Raw genomic sequence first — 20,473 nt, forward strand, 5'->3', positions numbered from 1 at the left:
AAAAAGTTTACCTATCCCTGGTTTAGGCCTTTGCTTTTTTATTTACTAGATTGATGTAAAAACTTCCCACTGGGTCATATTAATTCTAGTTCCTCCCTCCTGCAATTTTTGAAAGTTTCCTTTCAAGCCTACTCAAATACATTTCATTTTCATCAAAAACTTCCTTGCTCAGTATAAGAGCAAGCCTCTTTCCCTGGCAATCAAAGCCTTTACTACAACAAAATATCACAAGCACAGTAATTAAAGAAGAGAGTAGTGCTATGCAGTTCTCAAGCCACATACCACTTCTTCCTTTCTCGATGCTTATAGTACTTCTTATTTTTTACTGTACTATAATCACCTTCACATATGCCTTGGTCATAGTTGTATCTTGCTGTTATGAAGGTGTTCTTGTCTTCATTCCCTGAATTCATTTTCCTTTTCCATCGTATCCATCCCTCCAAAGCTTACACACCCTTCACAGTTGGCTCACATTCTATCTCCTCCGCAGACAAAGCCTGAAATCTTTCTCTGTTCCATCCTATAACATTGTAGGCTGCATAAAGAACCTACCCCTTGATTATCTATTGTCTTAAATTATTTCTTCATTGACTTAAACCTCCCCAGAAGCTGAGCACATTTCTTTGGCTTTCTGGGCAGATAGTAAAAACTTAGTAAGTACTGATAGCTTTGATTTCTAGGCATCATGAGTAAATTACTATCAGCAGTCAGAATCCTTATTCAGAAAATGATTGTACATTCTGTTACCACAGAAGACTCAGGGAACTGCATTTTTAGCTGTGCTCCCAAAGTCTTAGCATGGATTAGAATCTAGAAATTTGGTTGATTGAGCATAACTGCTGAAAAAGAATATTCTACAGAAGGATGTGGCTCAAAAACCTTAACTTTTATACCTTGAATCACCTCCAATATGTCAGTTTAGGAATACTAACTTAGAAATGGCATTTTCATATTCAGTAAGTTTTCACCATTGACAGAATATTTATTCTCTTGATACTTACTAGGTCTCAAAAATCACATTCAGAGTATTCTTAATCATTCTATTATTTTTGGTCTCCAACTCAAAAAAAAAAGACTTCATTGCAGACAATCACAAAAGTAATTTAGAACAACTTAAACTCAAATGAAATATAAAATCCCAAGGCAATATAAATACACACACTTGGAAACTTGCAAATAGTTATCAAAAGAGAGTGAGAAAAGAACAGGTAAGTTAAGAGACTAGGAATATTCAAGGGTAAAAAATCCCATATGCACTTTCTTCCCTGAAAAGGTCACTGTGAACAATCTACAAGTTTCTTTATCTAAATTTCAAGAAAAGATCTCATTTACAATGAGTCTAAATAAAGTTCTCAGAACTCTGAGTTGAATGGTCACTCTACAGGGAAAAGGCAAATCCCATATGTCAACCTAAGAATAATGCAGTTAAGGCAGAAGGAATAGCAGACCACAAGGATATATTAGACTAGGTTATTTGCCTACAATGGTGCTACCCAACAAATATTTTGAAAGGTTCATTTTTAACTAGAGATATTAGCTAAAATCCTTTAATATTATCAACTGTAAATTTAAATAATAATAAGATTCCAGCATCCATAGGAGAGACCTTTTTAGTCTATGCTTTGTGCAGCCATAGTAGTACATGTTAAAAAGAGTCATTAATGCCCTGGCTGGTGTGGCTGAGTGGTGAGCATCGGCCTGCAAACCAAAGGGTCGCCCTGTCTAGGGTACATACCTGGGTTGCATGCCATGCCCCCAGTAGGGGGTGCACAAGAAGCAACCATATTTGATGTTTCTCACCCTCTCTTTCTCTCTCTCTTCTCTAAAAAATAAATAAATAAAACCTTTAAAAATTAAACATTAAAATTAAAAAGTCATTAACATATCTTAAATTAGAAATAACATTTATTTTCCAAAGTGGTGTTTCTTCTTTCCTGCCATCTCATTTTCTTTTGGAATTTTCTGGGATAGAAAACCATAATAAAGAACAAGCTGTCAAGTCTTTAGAGTATAGTGATTAGGATGAAGCAAAAGTTTATGGAGATTTAAATGGCCTCTGGGACAGCCTAGTTTGCTGTGATTTCTTTTTGTTGATGCTAAAGTATTGCAATTTGCATTTTGCTCCATAATTACTTTAGATGTTCTGCCTAATCTCTTTCTTGCACTCCCAATACTCAAGAATGACCCTTTTCAAGGACTTCTGAGGTGGTGTGAAGAGTGGTGTGGGAGGGATGGACATGACCCAAGATGACACCTCAGAGTGAATTTTACCTGGATTCTGCTTCAACAGATTTCTTGTCACTTAGCAGCACTATGAATGTTAATATGATTCTTATTGCAACTCAGTGGCTTACTTTTAATCTTCAATCTTTAGAAGGTATTGATCATATTCTTCAGGTCATAGAGGTGCCCTTGCGGCAAGACTTGAGGCTCTTGCAGAGTAGCATATTTTCTTTCTGCTTAAATCTTTATTTCATTCTTCTCGAGAAATTATTCCAAATTTTAATTTTTATTCCTTTTGTTTCATCTGAGTGCTAATAGCCTGAAATTAACTTCAAAAACATTGTCACCTATAAGAACTAGTCAACTGAAAAATTTATGAATCCATAAATATTCTATTCAGAAGCAATCATTCAAATAATATATATTGAGAAATGACTGCATACAAAGGCACTGACCTGAGAACTGGTAACATCATGATAAATACAACCAAATTCAGTATTTTTCTTTATGGAGCTCAAGACTTAGTGTGGAGATATAGGCACTAATCAAATAATCACAAAACGAATTTAGATTTTCTATTACATCAAGTTGTATTCAAAAGAGGCATATCATATTATGAGAACCCATTATATCAGTTTTTGAAAGATCAGATAATTCTTCCCTGAGGAAATAATATTAGAACTTAGATTTGAAGGATAATTAGGAGTTAAAGTAGGCAAAGAGTAGAGGAGTATAGTAGGCATAACAAATGGCATAAGGAAGACCTCCATGTGAGAAGGGTACATGGTGATACAGGGACTGAAAGAAACTAAGCGCAGCTGAAGCAGAGAGAACAGAAGGGATGTTGGTATAAAGAAGCAGCTGAGTACTGTTTATTCTGCCTTCAAACTATTTCTTGATTGTGTTCATTTCTCCCTGTCCTCACTCCTACCACCCTAGTTGAGAGTAAGATCAAATACAGGCCTCTTTTAGAATAATGGATCTGCTTACTCTCTGTTCTTGTTATTTTATTCCTGTTCCCTATAACTGATTCTCTGAACTGTAGCCAGTAGTGTTTTCCAAATGCAAATTAGAGTGTCCTTCTATACTTAATACCAATCAATGTTATCCCACTTTTCATGAGATAGTAGTACTACCAGAACTACCCGAATGATCTGGCCCTGCCTACCACTCCAGTCTCTTCTCCCACTCCTACCCATGCCTGCAATGCATCTGACATCCTGGCTTTCTTTCTGTTCCTCCAGAAAACATTTACACAAGCTGTTAGCAGCATGGAAGCTTCTTACCTTTTCACCTGGTAACCAGATATGGCTTCCTTAAAGAAAGCCTTGGTAATGAAAACACCATAACCAATTAGATTAAGTATCCTGCCATTTATATATATATATATATATAAATATATATATATATATATTTATGGCATTTTATACTTCCTGATTTGACTAATAGATTGCATTATTTGTCCCAATTTTTCACTCTTCCAATATCTAAACACTTTGACATGTAACTTTTTAGCTCCTCCTATAGGAGTGTATCTACTCCTTGCCTTTGTGCCTTCATTTTTGGCCATGTGAATTGCTTGGGACAATGAGATAGTAACAAATCTTAAGTAAGCTGGGACTTGAAAACTTTTCTTGAGGTTAGATTACTCCCACCATAAGAAGGACATATCATGGTTAGCTCAGTGGTTCCAGAAGGATGAGACATATGGAACAGAATGAACCTTCAGCTTGACATTCTTCAGCTAAGGCCAGCAGAGCCACCCAACCATACCAAAGCCATGTGAAAAATCAATGTTTTTTATTGTATATGTGTCACAGAGGTTTTGTAATTATCTATTGCAAAGCAATAACTAATACAATTTGTAACAGGTATGAACTATTTTTAAATGGGAAATGTATGTCAACACTTGTCCTAATCAATAAAGTACTATCAATAATACAGGTAACCTCTAAGCAATTTTTACAGATGATAATTTTTAACTACCTGAAATAAGTTAGTGATAACCAGAAAAAGAGTTTACCATCATTAACTACCTGGATAATCATGAACAAGTCTTAAGCTCCCTGGGACTATGTTTTCCTATCTTTAAAATGAGGGGAAGAGACACAGCAGAGGTAGTAAATGGGTTTGTCTTGAGAAATGACTCCAGTTGATTGTTGTGACTTTTGGAATGCTTTGTTGACAATGATTCTAAGACCAGCTGACTGAGTGTCATGATCAGTTAGCAGTGTTTTCCCTGGAAAGAGAGGAAGGTCTGTAGCACCAGAGCCACATACTTGGCAGCCCTGGATTACAGGACCTCTAATGTTCACTCCATATTTGACACCCATAACTCGAGGAGTCAATAAATTAACAGAGACAATATGAGTGAGATCTAACTACAGTCTTGGACAGGCCAGGATAATCTATTATTTTTATTTTCTTCATGTTTCTAAGCACAGTGCTAGGTACGTAAGAACTGTGATTGCTACCACAATGGAAAGCAGTATGGAACTTCCTCAGAAAACTAAAAATGGATCTGCCTTTTGACCCTGTGATTCCACTGCTGGGACTCTATCCTAAGAATACTAAAACACCAATCCAAAAGAACCTATGCATCCCAATGTTCATAGCAGCACAATTTACAATAGCTAGATGCTGGAAGCAACCTAAGTGCCCATCAGTAAATGAATGGATCAAAAAACTATGGTACATTTACACAATGGAATTCTATGCAGCAGAAAGAAAGAAGGAGCTCCTACCCTTTGCAACAGCTTGGATGGAGCTGGAAAGCATTATGCTAAGCGAAACAAGCCAGGCAGTGAAAGACAAATACCATATGATCTCACCTTTAACAGGAACCTAAACAACAAAACAAAGAAACAAGCAAAATATAACCAAAGACACTGAAATAGAGGCCAGGCTGACAGTGCCCACAGAAGAGAGTAGAGGGAATCTCAGGGGACAGTGGGAAGGGTTCACGGGAACAAACTTAAAGGACACATGGTCAAAAACTAAGGGGAGGGTGGGAATGGGAGGGAAGTGGGGAGGGGTGGGAGGGGGGACTGGATTGGGAGTAAAAAGGAGAAAACTGTATTTGAACAATGATTAAAATAAAATTTAAAAAAAAAAGAACTGTGATTGCTTTATTGTTTAGTCCATAGCTCAGGGGTTCAGTCAATGGACTTATAAACCAGCAGTCTCTTGGAAGCAAGTGACAAACTCTTACCTCAAGCTAAGGTAGGGAAGAAAAAAAGGTTAAACTTATTGATCGATGTGACTGAAAAGTACAAGAGTTGTCCACTTCTTTATGGTTATATATTGGGGCTCAAAATAATGGCTTGATTGAGGGCCTTTTTTCTCCATCACTCAGCTCGGCTTCCTTTAGGGACTGCACATGGTAACCCTTGCTGTTCTAGACTCCCTTAATAGTTCAGAAAAAAACTGAAGACTGAGTCTCATTGGACCTAATTTTCCTATCTTATGTCATTTACTTACTCGTGAACCAACCAGTTTTTCCATGGAGAATGTTATATTGCTTCAACCCTGCCAAGGACATAGTTGTACCTGCTTAGGAGATTGTAGTGGATTTTTATTTTCTTCTTATATTTTTCTATATATTCCAAATTTTCTATAATGGTTATGTAATACTTTTATAATCAGAAAAGTGTATACATTGTTCATAAAAAGAAAACAACAAATAAAGAGGAAAAGTACTGATTTACTCTTCTCTTGGACAATATAAGATATTACATCTTTGAACCTATCTGTTACACTCAGTTCTTGCAAAATGAGATCTTGGATCTACCTCACATTTTCAAAGCATTATGCTATAAATAATACTTCTTTCGATCTTGGCCATTCTTCATCATTAAATATAATTTTTGCATGAAAGCTACTAGACAGCCTGACATGAAATATCTTGCTTTAAAATGTGCTTGATTGTGGTAACCAAGGATCCTGGACATAGTCGTATATTTCTTTGTTCTACAGAGATGACTTTATTATTTTTTCTATTTTACATACCACTATTGTTTGCAGGATTAAAAGGTGATTCTAACTATAGGTTTTCCACATAAACTTGGAGACAAATGAAAAGATAAAGTTAATTATAAATTCAGGAAAAATCTGGTATACCCAAAGCAAATCTATGGTCTAATGAGTATCCATAACAATGCTATTTTTTAATATGTATTGTTGACCCAATGCCATATTCTGTATGAGATTTCCCCCAAGACTGAAAGTGCATTGTTGAGTTCTTGAAATGCTTTCTGAAGATCTCTCAGTACATAAAAGCTATGGAATAAGGTATCAATTAATGTATAATACACTTACAACTAACACTATAGTCAACAGTGTAAAACATTTTAATTTTTAGGGTGCAATGAGTTAAATATGATCCACATTCCACTATGCTAAGCTACTAAGATACCTTTTCTTTAACTGCTTTCTTTTGGTCAAATTCTATCACTGCATCCCTGACCCCCACCCCACCCTGCCTTCAGCCAGCTCAGTTTCTTCAGATCCTGCTTCTGTAAGGGATCAATGAAAATCAATTGCACTGAGATTAAATTAAATAATTCAAAATGTTGTCCATATTGCCTTTTGATATATTTTTATTTTCTGCAACAGTTTTTTTTGGGGGGGAGGGGAGAAGTAGGAGAAGAGAGTATTTTTATTTCTTTAAGTCAGCACCCTAAGCAAAAGAAATAGATAAAAATTTTGTAACGTTAGCAGGCTAGTAAGCAAAATCATATATATGTAAATTGTGCACTTCAGAATGTTCAAATCACACATAAAGACAACAGATTGAAACATACACATATTATTAAAAACTGCTTCCTATGTGCAAATTTGACTCAAATATCTACATATATATATATATATATATATATATATATATAATTATTATTATTATTATTCCAGAGAAACATAATGAAAATTAAACCAAGGGAATACTTGAAATAAAAAACAAAATATTTTGTTTCAGAGATAGCCAAAAATTAAAAATTGAACATTAAAACTCACCTCCAGGATCCTTTCTCCTCTTAAAAAATATTTCCACAAAACAGAAATAAGTGTGGACCTATCATGTAGAGGTTAATTCTGTCTAGCTATTTGTCCTATTGTCTTCCTTATCTATCTACATCCAAAACTGAAAAGTGTTACTTTCTGGTTGGCCTATAGGAGTCACTCTACTCTGTCACAGTGAAATGTCACTGGATTTTGCACTCTTGTGCAAAATTTAGGAATGCTGTACTTGAGGTACAGAGTTAATATAATTAATTAAAATTACATATAATTTGGAAATAAACTTCTTGCAAAGCAAGATTGCTTTAGTAAATTATAGCATGCACCCTACCAGTATATTCGGCAACCATTTAAAAGGGCATTTGAAATACTATATAGAAATAATAAAAATGTTTGTAAGGTGATTTTATGTATAAAAAACACTGAATTAGAATATTTGTGTCACAACTGTAAATTTAAATAATTAAAAACAAGTCTTAGAAAGTAATATGCAAAAGATGAAAAGTAGTAAGTGATTGAGTACTAGGATTAGGGTTGAGCTATTTTAATATCTTCTTCAAAGTTGTTAATAATAATAATATCAATTAAAAGAAATAAAATTAATGTCTTCCTGTTCAGCTGTATGTTTCCATTGTTAACAGATGTTCACAGATGTGCTTCCAGCTGCATTACAGAAGGTCATACTGTCAACTATCTTGGTTCTTAAACACCTACATGTGGAGCATAAATGACCTGCTAAAGCATTCTGTGTTTAAGACTTGTCATCTGATCTCTTCATTTCTTCTTAATCAGTGAGTGCTCTCTGCTGGTAAGTTGGATTTACTTTCCTTCAGATACAAGCAATATTTTCATTATTCAAATTATGTTCTGAACATCATGCTACTAATTGTACACAAAGAATGGTTCCATCACAATCTCTCAGGACATTATCAATAGAAAGCAAGCATATGCACATCTTCAGTAAGAATTTCAAGTTCATGAAACTAAAACTGTCAGTCTAACAAGAAAGATGTATATGTTGACATTACTTTGATTTTGTAACTACAAGGGAAAGTAAAAGGACAACTGGAGAATGTTAACAACCCATTTACATAAAAATGTATAACTGGTTATTAGACTTATGAAATACATATACATACATACACACACAGTTTAGATCTGAATAGCCATCTAGTGATGCTTGGTGTCACTCAATAGGAAAAATTTTCCTGCAATCATTAAAGAGAATTTCTGATATTTGCCATAGGTAACACTCAAGGCAGCTATAGAGACTCAGCACCTTGTGTCAGGGAACCATACCACCCTCTTACCAAGTAACACCCAAAGGTCGTTATCATGGCCTTAGGAAAAGTCCCCAGAGGTTCTTCTCTTCCTTCTGATGTTGTCCCCCCATTATCATCCCCACAACCCACCTTTGTCTTCTTTACCAAGTTATTACCACCTACTCAATATTGTCTTACCTTGATTTCTTAATATTAAAAGTTGTAATGAAGAAACAGGTTTGATTTTTTTTCACTAGCTTTGTCCCACAGCAGAACTTCTGCATACCAAAAATTAAAATAAAAATGTAAATTTTAAAGCCCACAGCACCACATCCTCCCCTCACCATACAATATAAATTTCTGGTATCTCTCAAAATGACAAGAACCTCAGTCCATAATACACAGAACCATCATTTTGTTCTTGCCACTTTCTCTTTGGAGAGAGAGACCTGTAATCTTTGATATTCTGTCTCAGCCTCCCTCATCTTCCTGCCCAAACCCCACTATGATCAATATCTGACTGTTTATATTTACTTTGATAATCAGGGTTCTAGAGGATGATTGTTTCAGTTCAGCATCAGAAGTAACACTAGAAATTTAATTTTAGGGCTTGCTCTAAGTAAAAAGAGATAAATGAGTTCAGTTTGCTGTGTCATTATAAGAGCTGTGATTTCTTGGGAGGCTAGTTGTTAGGCAAAACACACTTTATATTATTTAATCCACACAAAAGGCCACTTGACAGATAAAAATAATGAGAATATTCAAATTCAGGCTCACTAGCACTGCACTCCTCTATCATCTAATACCTGGACTGAATATACCTGTACCTAAACTCAGTCCTCACTCCTAAACTGCCTTGTCCATCATTTCCACATCCAGGTCAGAAGTCTTGAACCCACATGTATTAGAAATCTTTAATATACCTCAATGTTGGCCATAAAATGGGACAATCATTTTTATTTTCCAGACAAATTACTCTAAAATTTAGCAGCTTAAAAAAAGAATAATTTATTACCTCACAGTTTCTGTAGGTCATGAATCTGGGCATGACTTACCTGGGTGCCTTTGGCTCAAAGTTGCTCATGAGGTTGTAGTCAGGCTGTTGGCCAGGGCTACAGTTTTACATGGAGACTTGAGCAGGGGTGGAGGACGCCAAATGCTCTGCTTCCAAGTTCAGTCATGTAGTTGTTGACAGGTCTTGGTCCCCTACCACAGAGACCTCTCCACAGGACCTACTCATGACATGGCAGCTTCATTCCTCCAGAAGAGGGATCTGCGAGAACAAGCAAGAGCTCCCAAGAGACAAGCCACAGCCTTTTTAAAACTCGATCTTGGAAGTGACAGCCCATCATTTTTCCTGTATTCTCTTCACTAGAAACAAGTCACAGATCCTCTGGGTGGGATTGTAAGGGTATCAACACCAGGAAGCAAGATCACTGAGGGCCATGCTTGAGACTATTTTTTGTACTTCCCCCTCCCTTAACACTCTCCCTGCCACCTGTGTCTCACATCCTTGTGGCTTTTTTTCTTCAGGTCATCATTATGTCTTTCCACCCAAAGAATATAAAACACGTTTATTGTTCTCTTAGTCATTATTCCTGGCCCAAGTTCCTGACCCCCTTCTAAAATCTCATTTCTGTAACTCAGGAAGTCTTTTTTATGTTTCTTGTTGTCAATGTAAGCTGTTCAGACTGTCACTGAAACTAGATTTGAACTGAAGGGAATCTTGGCCTTGCCTTTACCTGCTTCTCAATTTATACCCTGGCTGCCCCCTAAAGTTAGCCCCCAGGCTTAGTCTGCCCTTTGACTATTTCTATTTCCTACTTAATATGTAGAGATTTCTCTGAATATACTCATCTGATCTCCAGATAAATTTTGACAAGCTTTTAATGTCCATCTACACCCCATCCCCCACTATGCTCTAGTCCCTCATTCTTACCTGTCCAGGATAGACCTTTCCTACTCTGGTCTCCAGAGATTTCCCCTGTTGTCATACCTGCTTTAACATGAGACCCTATTTGCCCCGTCTCCCTTACTGAGTTGCTAAGGCTGGTTCTGGTCTTAGATGAAACTTAGTTCTTCCTAAGTTCCAACCTAATGTTAGTGCTTTACATCTCCACAGTAATATTCTTAGAGTTTATTTATTTTGTTTTACCACAAACATTTTATGGGTGGGGAAGATCCCATGACATATTTCCTCTTTTAGTTTGCACTTTTGGTAGAAATAAAACACAATAAAATATGAAGGAAGCATAAGACTTTTGAGGGTTTATATTCACACACCTGCTTTAGTGAGAGCAATATGGGTAATTTATGTTTGACGTCATCTAAACATGTTTAAAGTCAGATACTGAGGGATCATAGCCCTCACATATGTTTCACTGATCACTATAAGGCTAACAAATAATCTATAACAAAATGCATTGGTAATAATGAAAGAAACTAATGGTAATTTGTTGTTAGAAAGTATAGTAACAATCAAAAATCACAACCAAGTCAAGGTAACACTGATGATTTCCTGCTACACAAAGTATTCTTTCCTAAAATATCAGAAACTGCATCGATCTGCCTGAATGTGTGTGTGCAATGGCACTTGTCAAATAGTAACAAGCACTGGTGGGACACTTAAAAATGTCTCTTTAATAATATGGTAACATTAGTTTAAATACTAGCTGTTAATCATTTATAATTCATTTACCTTACTAGTTAACAATGCCTACTTGCATTTTAAAACTATAGATTTGGATGAAATGGTGCCCAAAGCAAAGAAAGAAGCCCCTTCCCCTCCCAAAGCCAACACAATGTCTTTAAAAGCAAAGAAAGCAGTGGTAAAAGGCATCCACGGACACACACACACACACAAAATATCCACATGTCATCCACCTTTCAATGGATGAAGACACTGTGGCTTCAAAGGTAGCCTAAATGTCCTCAGGAGAGCACCCCCAAGAGCAACAAGCCTGATCACTATGGCATCATCAAGCTCCCCCTGACGACCAAGTCAGCTGTGAAGAAGACAGAACACAACAATATACCAAGCCAAACAAGCACCGATTGAACAGGCTATGAAGAAGCTCCATGACATTGACATGGCCAAGGTCAACACCCTGATCAGGCCTGAGGGAAAGAAGAAGGTATATGTTTGACTGGCTCCTGATGGTGATGCTTTAGATATTGCCAAGAAAATTGGGATCATCTACATAGAATCCAGCTGGCTAATTTTAAATATAAAAATGTTACACTGATAAAAATTTTAAATATAAAAATTTTACACTATGAATTTGTATATCATCATTTATAAAAAAATTGTCTGAATTTGCAAGTAAATGCTAGTATAGCAGGAGAAAACACTTAACAGATCATTACAGGTCCACATTTTCTTTTTTTGCCTGGCATCCATAGGTCTAAGTGTGTTCCACAATTTTTCAGAATTAAGAAAAAATCCAGTGCACATACTATATATTATACATCACCAGGGACACCAACAGTACTCTGTAACCAGAAACATTAATATGTTTGCTATAAAACATAAAATTGGGTAACTGAAGAGTGTACAAATAGATTCAGGTGAGAATTTGCTGCCAAATGAGTTTATACCAAACTTAGCAAAAATCTTTTGTTTCTATTGATTTAGGGATTGTACAATTTGTGGCTAAGAGTATACAGTGTTCCAGGTTGCATTTCAAAACTGAAATGTTTGAAACAGCCTGAGATTAATCATTACCAGTGCCTACCTTCATAAGCTTCCTTTTAAAACTCATTCAAACTCCTCCAGTCCCTTTACTTTCCCATCTCCATTCAAGAAGTGATCTATTTAGGAATTGTGCATGCCCTTTTTTCCCTTATCAACTTTTTAAAAAATTATTTTAAATAAATAATTTATACAACAAAGTAAATCCAATTAAAGCACACAATTCTATAGGTTTTGATAGTTGTATATGCCTATGAAGCCAGTGCCACAACCAAGATACAAAACATTTCCAAAATTCCCAAAAGATTCTTCATGCTCCCTTGTAACCCATCTCTCTCTCCACCCTTCCCGTGAGGGAGTGGCTAATCTGCCTTTTTTCCCTTAGATGAACTTGAATTTTATATTAATGAATAATACACTATGCACTCTTTTGTGTCAGTCCTATTGCACTTGGCATAATGTTTCTGACCTTCACCAGTGTTGCTGCATATCAATAGTCCCTTCTTGTAGTCCCTGCTGAGTAGTATTCTATTTTACAAACATACCACATTTTATAATTGACCTTTTGATAGACATTTTGGTTGTTTCCAGTTTGGGCCTCTTATTATTCAAGCAGGTGCCTTTGAGTGGATACAACTTTTCTTTTCTCTTTGGAATGAATATTGTGTTTAAGATCAGAATGGCTAGGTTAAATAGAATATGTATCTTTAAGTTTTTGAGAAACTTATAGTTTTTCCAAAGTGATTTGCAGTTTTCCATCTCTACCAAGAGGATATGAGGGATGTACGAATTGGCAATTTGTGTGCCTTATTTTGTGAAGTCAATATTCAAGTAGTTTATCAAATTTTTTATTGGATTGATTTTCTTCTTGTAATTGAGATGTAATTTTTCTCTTGCATACACATATTGCAATACTTTCTCCTATTCTTTCTTGCCTTTTCATTTCTTAAAGGACATACTTCAAAAAGTTTTGAACTTCCATAAAGTCTAATTTATCATTTAAAAAAATTTTTACTGATGATTTCTCCTACTTTTAAAAAGGTTTTATAATACTAGACTTATATTTAAACTTATCACTCTTTTAGAATTATTCTCTAAATACAATGAAGTGTATTGTGTGAAAGGCTAATGTTTCTTTAAAAAATGTATTAGTAAGTGAACCCTAGTAAATGAGAATAAGCCTTGTGAAGAGCAGAGGAACTTTGAGGCAGTGCGTGCACCAGCAAGGGCACCTGCACTGCTTAAAGAGTAAGCAAAGAAAGTAAACTCTGAGGTGACTAAGCCACTGCCCCTCCCTAGGCCACCCCATCCAGATTGGCTGAAACAGAGATAGCCTTTCATCCTTTCTAGAGTCAGCATGTGTTCCAGCTGAGATTATTATTTTCCTTTCAGCTTGCCTACAGTTAGACCTCTGTTTACATTTAATAAATTAAACAGGTTTTTCTAGGCTGATAGTTAAACTAGAATTTGAACCATAGCATTTTGCACAAGAAAGTGCAAAGTGGGATACAGCTACTTGTAACCAGCTTCAAATAACAACACTGTAATTCTCAACAAATCATCGTTTAAAAAGGAAGTGCCATTGTTTTAATTTTAAATCATCACTTAGACCTTGATTCTTTTTTTCATCATACTAAGCCTTTATATTATGGAAGATGTAAGTCCTCTACATGAATTTATCTCTCTCAAAGGTTCATTGATTGAGAGAACACAGAACAAAAAACTTGCAATCCATCCAAGCAACAATCATGTTGAATTGTATGATTTGTAGAATGCCTAGAAACTTTTTAGCACACTGCAGCTTAAAAATTAAATAATAATTTTGGTTAAAGAAACTATTTGAAAAGGTTATTTAGCAATTCAAAGGTGCTATTTCTAGCCTTAAATTACTTAGGTCCCTAGTATTCTTAATTCAAGGTAGTAATTCTGTGATATTTGTAGAGTCAAGTAAATGATTCATAACATCTCTTCTACCTATCCTTCCTTTTCACATCCTCTGTCAGCATTTTTATTTTATTTTTTTCAGGGATAGCTACCAATTTTGTTTTCTTAAGTCCCTCAGCCCACTTTAACCTATACTTTCAATTACCCTTCCAAACACATGTCTTTTATTAGTTACTATTTTGATTAAATTATTGCAATAAATCAAGTTATTCACTTTATATATTCCAAATTCTTTAGCCTTACATTCAAGAGTTCCATGACCAAACTCCCTTATTTAGTTATAGTTGCCTCCCCCATGCCTGTTCCTTCTGTTCCATCAGGACACATTTATTCTCTCATGTATTACTCCGTTTAAAAAAAATTTTATTGATTGATTTTAGAGAGAGAAAGAAAGAGAGAGAGAGAGAGATTTATTGTTTCACTTATTTATGCATTCATTGATTGATTCTTACATGTTCCCTGACCAGGTAATGAACCCATAACCTTGGCTTATCAAGGCAACACTCTAACCAAGTGAGCAACCCAGCCAGGGCCTCACATATTCATCCTTGTGTCTCTAATCCCAGTGCACTATGTGGGAAGCAGAAACAGTGTGCCCTCCTCTCCACTCACCCAAACACGACAGTTCTCCTTGGCCCCATCATATATCTCAGGCTCACATTACTTGACATAAAATTTGGAACTCTTGCTGAGTTTTCCTTTTCACTGTTTAATATATATTCAGTGACCTCAAAAGAAAGTTGCTATCACCAGCCCTCTTTAAAGATAATTGGAAATCAAAGGTCACACTCCATTCTTTTTACCTCAACTACAAAGTTATGAGCTAAAGAGGCCAGGTCTGACTCCCAGCAAGCCTAATCATTTCTCTGAGCTGTAGTTTCTTCATATGTAAAATGGAGATAATACCTACCTCATACAATTATATGTTAATAGTAGTGCCCACCTCATGTAATTATTATAGAATCAAATGAGAAATCTATAAGAGGTATTTAAAGTATCTGTTGTTTCAGAATAAGCACTCAATAATAGCTAGAATTATTATTTTTCACATTTTTATTATTACTGTTCCTTCTTCTTCTTTTCTTTTAATTATGTGCAAAATTTAAAGGCCTGGAGACAGTTTTCAAGAAGATGTGAGAGCAGCTAAGGCATGTTCAGCTGTGGACAACAGCCTAACTCACTTTTTGATGCATGGGTCACCGGCCAGCAGTGATCACGGAACGCTGCGGATGGATCGACGAAAAACACGCAAGAAAAAACATGCACAGAGACAGACCAGTGTTGGGAACCTCCCTGACTGGTATCAGAAGCTGAAACCCCCGCCTAGGCTAAGGCTAAGAGAATGCCCTTGGAACTGTAAGCCAGCAAGGAGACAAAAGCTTATCTTCCTGGCAGGAATGCTGCTTCTGCTGCTTTATTCATAACTGAACCCCCAAAAAGCTTGGTCGGTTAGCCAAAGACAGGTAAGATTCCCCACGGGGGGAACGACCTAAGACAGGCGCGATCACTTTGGGAGGCCCCCCCAAAAGAAGGACTTGGGGGACTGCAGCAAAAGTGGGTGATGGACCCTCGCTCCTTGGCTTTGACATAGCCTGAGTTCTCAGCTTCTGGGAAAAAACCTCCTTGTCCCCCAGTTGCCTTAGTTCCCTTGCTCCACCTAAGCCTGAAACAATGACAGAGTGGTGCAGCTCTGTACTGAGAAGTGCGGATTCCCCGGGGTGATCAGGCCTAAGAAAGAACATGTAAATTACTGTGAAACCTTCTTTGTTTAGAATGCTCTCAGTTGAATGAGAAGGGTCTTAGGAGGAAGTTATTTTGTTCCTCAGTCTTACAGCTCTTTGACCCCCAACTCAATAGACCAGCAGAGTTCTTTGTTTTCTATGGTTCCTTACTTCCCCCTAATGACTTCTGTACTTTACCTGAATTATTATGCAAAATGAGCCTAATAAAAGCAGGTATGGACGGTAAATCAGCGCGCTCCCCACTAGGGGGGGTGACCATTCCATCCCTACTTCCCCACAGAAACTAGTTTGTCTCTGTGCATGTTTTTTCTTGCGTGTTTTTCAGCGAGCCATCCGCAGCATTCCGTGATCACTGCTGGCCGGTGACCCATGCGCAACAGACCAGTTTCTGTGGAGAAGTAGGGATGGAATGGCCACCCCCCCAGTGGGGAGCTCGCCGATTTACAATCCATACCTGCTTTTATTGGGCTCATTTTGCATAATAATTCAGTTAAAGTACAGTACTCATTAGGGGGAAGTAAGGAACCATAGAAAACAAGGAACTCTGCCTGTCTATTTTGAGTTGGGGTCAAAGAGCTGTAAGACTTTGAGGGACATAACTTCCTCCTTGGACCCCTCTCATTCAACTGAGAGCATTCTAAACAAAGAAGGTTTCACAGTAATTTACATATTCTTTCTTAGGCCTGATCACCGGGGAATCCGCCTTTTTCAGCACAGAGCTGCACCACTCTGTCATTGTTTCAGGCTTAGGTGGAGCAAGGGAACTAAGGCAACTGGGGGACAAGGAGGTTTTTTCCCAGAAGCTGAGAACTCAGGCTATGTCGAAGCCGAGGAGTGAGGGTCCATCACCCACTTTTGCTGCAGCCCCCCAAGTCCTTCTTTTGGGGGGCCTCCCAAAGTGATCGCGCCTGTCTTAGGTCGTTCCCCCCGTGGGGAATCTTACCTGTCTTTGGCTAACCGACCAAGCTTTTTGGGGGTTCAGTTATGAATAAAGCAGCAGAAGCAGCATTCCTGCCAGAAAGATAAGCTTTTGTCTCCTTGCTGGCTTACGGTTCCAAGGGCGTTCTCTTAGCCTTATCCTAGGTGGGGGTTTCAGCTTCTGATACCAGTCAGGGTGGTTCCCAACAACTTTTCCCTGCTCTCCATGTTTCTCTTTCCATTTCTTTGAGCCCTGAAAAGTGAGGTCATTCAATCCATGGGATTGAAAAGATATAACACTCAGAGTTGGACCTTTGTCATTAATAGAAAAAGCAGTCCTCTATCCTGCTTTAATCTGGGGCTATAAACCTAAGTACTGCCACAGAAGATGCTAAATGGACTATTGCAAACTGAGATCCTAGTAGTTTGAGCATGGTGAGTACTGTGGAGAGCAGGACCAATAAAATGTCATTGGTCTGGTCAAGATAGCATAAAGTATATAAAACAGAGTGGAGTCACTCATGTCAGCCAACATGGTTTCCAGTCAGCCATGACACTTTGGTTCAAGGGAATTACCTAAGTCACACTAGACACATCTGGCAGAGAGACACACCCAGGGTATCTGCCCACGTGATCAGAACAGCTGGGTCTGAAGAATGGAACCACCCATAAATAGACTTTTAGGCAAATTCCTCATTTGCCATCAAGAGACTCAGAAGGGTGGACCACACCACTTTCAAGGTATAACTGAGGCGGGTTCCAGACCACTGCTGAGACAGCTGAGCTCCACACACCAGAGTGCCGCTCTATGCCACACTGGTCTCCCTTGTCATCAACTGCCAGAGGCTTTGGCCTGCTGGGCTGAGGACTTAGTCTGCCCTGCTGCCCACAGAGCTCTGGAGATTCTTCCTTGCAAGACACTGACAACTCCTTTGCCCACAGTGCTGTCTCCCAGACCTGCAGACTGAGACTCAAGGACTCAGGTTCATTATTCCCCCATTGATTGCTCTGTGTGTATATGTTATATTTCTCTTAAATTGTTAGAGTGTGGATAGGATATTAATGTATGTTGATGTTCTTCTTTGAGTGAACCTGCATTCAATGAAAGCCGAGTGAATAGCGTAATTACTGTGTGTGACTCTTGTCTGTTCTTTGGTGCTGGGCTGCTCAGCAGGCAGCTAGCTGTGCAGTTGCCTGGCTGTCTTATAGGGAAGACTGTATCATGAATATATGCTGATGACAGTACCATTAGGATCTTGTTCCCAAAGATATTGCCATACTGAAAGCCACCTGTAGATAAGGTAAAAAAACAAACAAACAAAAAAACCTCAGACTAAGCTGTGCAGACACTGAGGTTACAGCTTTGCTATCTGCTTGAAAAGATCAAAGAGTGACCTTCTATATGCTGCGTTAAAAGCTGAGGCACTGCTGCTATAGGAAATTATCTGCTAAGTCATTTCTCTTTTGCTGAAATTTATTAGTTTTAGGCTGAGGTAACTTCAGGAAAAAAAGAGTTCTTTCACAGGGACTCTCTATGGACATTTTTTTTCTTTTAGTTTTCTTTGCTTGTGATCTGGATCTGTTGCTTGAGGTAAAGAAATGTGGCCCCACAAAAGTCAGTGTCTTCCTCTCCTTCCCCACTCCACTTTCTTGCCTAATAACACATGGCTATCAACATCTCTGGGCATTTTGTGTACAATTTGTAATTGTTTACCAATAGCAACCCTCCTACCAATTTTCTGAATGTGGGTAGGATACTCTGTGCTCTGAAGATTTTCAAAGGTCCTTCAGGGGCAAAAAAAAAGAAAAAAAAAGGCCAACTGCCCTGGCTTATATTCAGAACGCTCCAAAATTTTGTTTCAGCCCACATCTTGAGTTTTATCTCTCAGGAACTTCCTATGGCATTACCCCATGTTTCAGGCTGATTCATTCATTCATCCAAGACATAGTTATTGCACAGCTACTTTGAGCCAGGCCCTGTACTAGGTACTGTGGATTCAGTAGTAACCAGGACACAGTGCCTGAGTCAGTTGGACTTGGAATCTAACAAAAGAGACAAATATTTTTAAAACATAATGCAAATATAAAGTGTGCAATTACAGTGCCTAAAAATAGAGAATGTTACCAAATCTCTGAACCTTACACCTTGTGAAAATTATGTATAATCTGGACTGTAAGATTCAGTAGGCATTAGTTGGGTGAAAGTAGAATGGGCAAAAAGAATGTTTCAAGCTGAGAGAATGGCATATCCAAAGGCCCTGAGGTAGGAAAGTGCTTGGTGTAGTAGAGCAAAGGATTAGCAGTTAAGTCTGGAGAATTAGTCAAGGGCCAAACATGTGGGAGTTGGAAAATATTTTAAGGATTTGATCATTTTTCTTTAATATCATGAGATTTCCTGCTTTAGGCTTTGTGCATCCTATTCTCCCATACCTCTCTGCATACCTAAATATCATTTATCCTGAAAAGCCAGCTTCATGTGCTGTGTCCTCCACCCAGATGTCTCTGTTCCTTGAAGCTGAACACACCACAGTAGGAAGGGACTTCTCTGGTCCTCAGTCCCCAGTGGCTTCTACTTAAATATGTTGACTACGTCGTTCCTGTGCCTTGGAAATTCATGGAAGCCCAGTCTCCTTCTGCATACCACGCAAACATTTTCTATAAGGTTTATCAGTATCATTAGGGTACTTCCACCAAGTGGATGGAGGCTCCTTCTCTCTGAAACTTCTTTTCCCTCAAATTTCTTTTGGTCTTAACTAAACCATTTCTCTTTGTTTACATTGTCCTTCAAGGTCCCTGGCATGACCTTAATAAGTCTAAGCTTTAAGAAAGTAAAGCTGAAAAACACATATTTCATAATCATCTTTTAGTATTGGCCCCATAACTTAGACATTGAAAGGTCTGAAGAATTAAAAAAAGAAAACCATAAATCATTCTGCTGTATTTCCACTCACCAATTAGATGATAACCTTATTTATGTTGTGAGTAGATTTTCTGTACTTCCAACACATAGTAACCATGGCCATGTGGACAATATTTTCCAGTTTTTCCAGGAGACTAATTGATGAGTCTGGAAAGAGAAATTTTCTGGTCCCTCCTTGGTGAGTCTCTTGCTTTCCCAACACTGACCACAGAATAGTCCTCATGTCTAGATGAGGCTCAGCGGATCTTATAATACCAAGGGATTAGCCAAAAGCAACTGCGTGAAGATCTTTAGTTGTGGCAAAGCATGAGGGCTTCCCTTTTACTCAGACTCCAAACTGAGCTTTAACTTCCTCTGGCTTAACACATGGTAAGATGCCTAGTTTAGATAGTTTGGATGGACTCATGTAGCTGAACCTCAGTACCATCTGCTATTGGTGCAGAATCTCTAAGGTATATTCCAGGATCCAAAAGTTTTTTCTTCTAAATGACATCTTCAAATCCAGAAATTCTGACTACTTCTGAAAGGTCCTAATTGTCTCCTTCAGTAAAACACCCTTTCCCACCACCTGCCCATTGCTTTACTCTGAGGTTCAGGTGCTATGTGTAGGTCTGTTACTGTGTGAGTGCCCTTCTACCAGGGGATTCTGTGGCTGCCAGTTCTCTTTTTCCTCCTTAATATATCAAAGTCAACATAGGGACTTCATTTTTCATCTTCTATAATCCTTCCTTTTAAATTATGATTTTGTGAATAAAATAAA

Source organism: Phyllostomus hastatus, unplaced genomic scaffold, assembly GCF_019186645.2.
Source record: "Phyllostomus hastatus isolate PE091 unplaced genomic scaffold, TTU_PhHast_1.1 phas_contig_62, whole genome shotgun sequence".
Classification (NCBI taxonomy): Eukaryota; Metazoa; Chordata; class Mammalia; order Chiroptera; family Phyllostomidae; genus Phyllostomus; species Phyllostomus hastatus.